Raw genomic sequence first — 6234 nt, forward strand, 5'->3', positions numbered from 1 at the left:
ATTATAGAGTTACCGCGAATGACAGCAGTACAAAGTGTTTGTAACTAATATCCTTCGAAAGGAAATGATCCATATTTAGCTCCACGCTCTCCTAGTGGTCGTATTTTAAGTAAATAATAAGATCGAGTCGAAGTAAAATGTCAATACAAGTTTAATTTGCTCCATTTACGTAAAGCTGCGTCGAAAGTATCGCCAGTGAGTGCGGACCCCGCGCGTAATTAATGTTAATAATGAGGTAAGGTGCTCCGCAAATGACTAAATATTTCACTCGCGCGACCAATTAACCGGCCGGCCATTACGAGTGCGAGCGCCCGAATATCGAAAGGCGTCGCGTCGCGTCGCGTTCGTCCGGACCTTAAAAGAGGACATGTAACGTAAAGTGACTTTAATCATAAACCGCGCCGTAACATATAAATTAGACTAAGCTTCTTAAGCGAACGAGAAAGCCTCGGCCGGGGCTCGGCGATGGTATCGCCGCTGCCTCGGTGTAATACGCCGCCGTGCCTATCAGCGCATTTATCGGCCGGACACGCAAATAATAAAGCGGGGTGGCGTCTCGAATGGCAAAAGGGTCCACAGGAATGCCATTAGTGGCGCGGGCGCAGGCGCCGGCACGAGCCACGCTTGCGTAAACGTCACAACAGAGCCGGGTAAAAAGTGACACATTGTCCCCTAACAGAATTATTGAGCTGTCGGTGACGGCCGGGTTGGCTAATTGTCTGCCCGTAAGGGAGCAGTGTATGCGCGCGATGACGAGAGCGAGCGAGACGGCAGACAACCCTAACAGCACCACTATAAATAACCCGGCTCCTAATGTACAGGCGCCACGTTCGCCCTTATACTGCAACTGCACCTACTTAATCTTTGTAAATGTTTCATTTTATTATTTTAAATTAATTAGTTTATTATTATTTGTAGTTTATGACTCACGTATATTATTATTATTTTGAAGTTTAATAATTATTATTTTATTATTACTGTAAACCTATTATTTATTTTAGCATTTTTTGTCACAATAACTAAACTTAAAATAGTGCCTCGCTCTTGTATAGTTCTTCCCATTAAGCGCAACGACAAAAAAAGGAAACATTAGCTCTTGAAGTTATAGGTAATTTTGTGCAACTAAAGTCTACATATTAAGTTAAATCGAGTGAGTAAATTACGAATAAGTATCGTATTCGACGACAATATTGCAAATATCGCATCTTGAAAAAGGACGTGTAATATTTTCACGGGCCTCATTATGTGTACTTTTTATCACGTCGAACAACTGAAAAAAGGCGGTCATAACGAAGGTACTTTATGTAGTGACGTCACGAATGCTAATTTTATAGCTTCGAGACTGTCGGGTCGCGGTACACGGGGCCCGAGAGAGCCTAAGTGCGAAATGTCTGGCCCCGGCCCCCGCTTTTTGTGTGCTTTACGAGTCGAGGGCCGGTAAAAAACGAAGCCAAAGCGACTCTGATGTATCAATGACGCGGGGGCGGCCGCCGCGACCGCGCTCGCGACACCGGCGTTACGCAGCACTTGTATTGTTTAGCTCGCCTGGTTATTAGTTACTTGGCGGACGCCTCCCGCGCAGCTGCCCATGTGACCATCAATGACAGTCATCCCGACTCAGCAGATAGGATCTATTAACGGAAAACGAACTCGTATTTATATTTTTTCGCATAAATTGCCCTTTAAAAACCAGATGTTTTTTACATATTAGATTCCCTATCGATTAATTAAGTGATGAGAGTTCACATATAATTAAAGCTTTACACTGGCCGCAATCTTATTGATAGATTTGTCTCAACATCAAACGACCGGAAACTGAATACCAGCGATAACAATCGGAATACATTTGGTTTTTAAAGAGCCCATTTGATGTTAATCGAATTCGCTAATCGTTTACATAAAACAATAATCATTCGAGCGATATAAAATTTTGACAAATCTCTACATGGCCTTTATAATATAAAGACATTACCGAAGCGTTTAACCATATCCGATGTCGCGGTGACTCGTATCGAGCAATGTGTGGGCAATTTGTCGCAATAATGATGTACAGGAATGTGGTCCAGCTGTTCTAAATGGTAAGAGGTGGTGATTACCGACGGTATAGATCGCTATCGGCGGCGATCGGCAGCGATCGGCGCTGATAACCGAGAGCCGAGCGGAACTGAGGGCCGGCGATATATCGACGCCTTAATGCTTTCGCGACGGGACACTTGTTAAGATCGCATTGATGAAGCGATTATTGAGATTCATAATTTATTGTATTTGATACGTGTAATTGTGGTAATTATGTTTATACTAATGACCACGAGATATTTACACACGGGAAATGTGTAAAAAGGGTGCGCCTCGTTGGTCTGATTGAAGGTTTATATTACTTCACTACTCTGAGGCTACGACTAGGTTAAATATTTGACTATATAGGTATTAACACTGAATGAGTCCAGAGCGTGTGTTCAATTCAAAACACTGTGAAAACATTCCGTAAAATTATTGTTGAATAACTGCTATGTGCCGTATTTTTTTTTTTTTTTTTTTTTTTATGGTATAGGTTGGCGGACATATGGGCCACCTGATGGTAAGTGGTCACCATCGCCCATAGACATTAACGCTGTAAGAATTATTAACTATTCCTTACATCGTCAATGTGCCACCAACCTTGGGAACTAAGATGTTATGTCCCTTGTCCCTGTAGTTACACTGGCTCACTCACCCTTCAGACCGGAACACAACAATACTGAGTACTGTTGTTTGGCGGTAGAATAACTGATGAGTGGGTGGTACCTACCCAGACGGGCTTGCACAAAGCCCTACCACCAAGTAAATTTCCAATGCGATATCAAGTAAATCTATCTGTTTGCTTGTTTGTGCAATAAAGTCAGTCGATCCCTTATGTTATGACTAGAGTCACGATAGTACTGTTTAAGTATCGAAGCATCATTGTTTTTTTTTTTTTATCGTAACGGTCAAACCGGAAGTGGAGTCGTTATTGAGAACCGAATGTATCCGCTGTCCCAGGCCACGTCGAGCGCGGATCAGGTAAGAAGCCGGCGAGGTTTATAGTGGCCGTAAACAGGTCTCGTCGGGCGCTGCGCCTTGTCTCGAACACCGCAAGTGCTACCTACTTAAGGAATTAGACATAAAACTTTTTTCAAACGATTTCGTAGGGTTCATATATCTTATAGGTAACAGTTTTATTGCGAACGTACGGAATGGCTTGCGGATACCTCGTGGGCGTAGTTTGGCGTGCTGGTTGGACCAGATCCGCAACAAATTGAACGCACTCTGACGGCTCATTCAAGGTCACCGAGTTGGGATTTTGATGATACATCTTCGTCATTCATGACGCATGTATGACGTCCATGCATGGAAACTAGTCGCCGTGTCGGCACAGGCCGTCACCAATGAATGTCACTAACATTAGTGTAACAGTGAGTTGAGCAAATGATAATCATTATTATAATATATTCCGTTTACAGTGTATGTATTACTGGTATTACAGTATGTCAATTCAGAAGCGTAATACACATCAGGCTTAATCAATCAGTGGACATAGCTTCCTCGGCTACAAAACTCTCAACTCGAGTTCAAACGCTGTCTATATCTCATGCCGCTCGATCTGTCCGCAAACGCGTGACGTTGTTATTCATATTATTAAGGATAAACTAGATTGTAAAACAATACCAGATAGCTTGGCTATAATCAAACATTTTATTGGCAATCGAATTATAATGCTTTGTTCACGTTCACTTCCTTCACCGCCGAGCACGAGATGAATAATTATTTAAGCAAATTTAACACTTGAAAAACTAATTGGTGTTTGTTTATACGTTAAGATTATTGTGTAATAACACATTATGTGTATTAATATAAATAATAAACGATTAACGGAATGAAACAATCAGTAAAAAGTGCAAAACGAAACGTTGTCGTGGTCAAGATTCATATAGGTTTAAGTGACATACGCGCCCGCGCAGACCGGAGCGATCCACTGTGACCTTTTCGCGTGATTTATTATTTATCTAATTATCTTATTATAGGTTGATTTAATAATATTTAATTTCGCGCGTTCCTCGGACGTCGAGACGATGTGTCGATTGTCGACACATAAATAATACTAATAAAACTCAACAGGCTTTTTCCTGGTGCGTTTGAGTAGTTGGTACAGGAGTTGTCATGTTGCAGTGGGTTTACATCAAAGTTACGTATAAAGTTAAATTAATTTAATGCTTTCAGAATAACGCACGCTTTGTACAGGCAGACATGTATGCTGTGGCCAGCCATGTACATACACAATCATTATTCTCATCGTATGCACAGACACAGATTCGTTACACTTTTACTATTTGTATATGTATATATTTACATATTATAAATTTACATTATACGATTAACATATTATACAAGTAACATTTTAAAAACATTTTTATTAAAAACGGAGCCGCATTATGAGGATCTACGTCAGCTGGGAGACCTGGATGACCATTCATAATTGCGAATGTAACCGGCGAGCAGTTCGTGACGATATTTTTAATTGTGTGAAAACAAGTATTCAAGTAAAGTTCAGCAGTGATGGGCAGTTGCACGGCGCCAGCGCGAAGCTATGAATTATTTAAGTTGTTATGTTGGAGCCTGTTGCACAATAACAGGGGCCTCATATGTTAGGGGTTATCACTCTTTAACATTGCTAAATTGCTATAAGCAAAAAGCCATCTTTGTAGCAAATACGAATACTCAATAAGATGTATTTTTTTTGGATTAGATAATAATCTAAAAATATTCTTTAGGTTTTTGCCAATTGTTGTAAACAAAAGATGTGTTAATGAGTAAGGGGTGCGCTATGCTCGGAATGCGATCGCAGACGACAGCGCCCGCTCCGGCGCCGGCGCAGGTACGGTGCTCCCGCCGCACTCCATCACACCTATACTGTCACTCATTACTCACTTTATTACACTTGCAGGAGTATAAGGTGCTGTTAGACTATTGTTCTCGGGGAAAAAGATCGCACGCAACGCAATCAGCCCTTGGCAGAGGAGAAACGCTGTATCAGAATAGTTATTTCAATTATTCCAAAAAAACAAATAAACTTCTTCAGAGCAAAGGCTTTTTTTTTATAAATATCAGTCAACTTCGCATACATTACTCTGATCCCAATGTAAGTAGCTAAAGCACTTGTGCTATGGAAAATCAGAAGTAACGACGGTACCACAAACACCCAGACCCAAGATGACATAGAAAACTAATGATAATCTACACTCGGCCGGGAATCGAACCCGGGACCTCGGAGTGGCGTAGCCATGAAAACAGGTGTACACACCAATCGACCGCGGAGGTCGTCAGTCTTGTTGTTTAGTTATTTGCCAAGTTATAAATATATAGCTATAAATGACACATAAAGTGTCTAAGTTTGAATCTTCGTAGCTCGCGAGAGAATTCAAATGCAAAAGCGAGCAAGTACTGCGATACAATTACAGCAGGCGATAGCGAAACAGTTTGAGCGCTGAAGTCGTAGTGCCGCCGAGACGGACTACATTCGAGCACAGGTGATTAAACGATCCACTTATTTTTGAGTACATTTATCGGTCTGTTGATTAAGTAGCTAGGGACGTAGATTGTTATCGATAAGTTATCGATGAAACGACGGCCAAAGATAAAATCTGATTTAGTAAATATGCTGATTAGTAATAAATACATAAGTAATTACATTTTGGCGGGAATCCATTTTTAAATATTCAATACGTGTCAGAGCATCGGGTGTTATGTTCGTTATAATGTTATGAGTTTCGTAAACGTTCCGTTATGAGCGGAATTAATTAAGGATTATAATTTATTGACGAGATAACGTATGTGACTCGATGACCTCGAGATGAAAAGTCAAGGAAACAGCATCACAACATGTTGGTACCGTAGTAAGACTTGTGACGAACAGTTTTCACCTTACCTTATGCTGTATGAGCTAGTACACCATCGCAAGTCGGTAGTAAGGTAGGCCATTAACATTGATGTTGGTACTGTAAACATCACTTATTTCAATTTTCAAAGGAATAATAGGCAGAGAGTCAGCTAGAGAGGAACAAGTGACTTTAATGTTTTAATTTTTTGTGAGTTGATTTCCCTTCTTACAGTTGTTAGAAACTTGTTTATTAAAAAATATTTTAGATTCGGTTAAATAAGACAACACATTTACAGACTTAATGTTAGCACTTATTCCTCACTTTTAACTTAGTCCGATTT

Source organism: Vanessa cardui, chromosome 2, assembly GCF_905220365.1.
Source record: "Vanessa cardui chromosome 2, ilVanCard2.1, whole genome shotgun sequence".
NCBI classification, from domain to species: domain Eukaryota; kingdom Metazoa; phylum Arthropoda; class Insecta; order Lepidoptera; family Nymphalidae; genus Vanessa; species Vanessa cardui.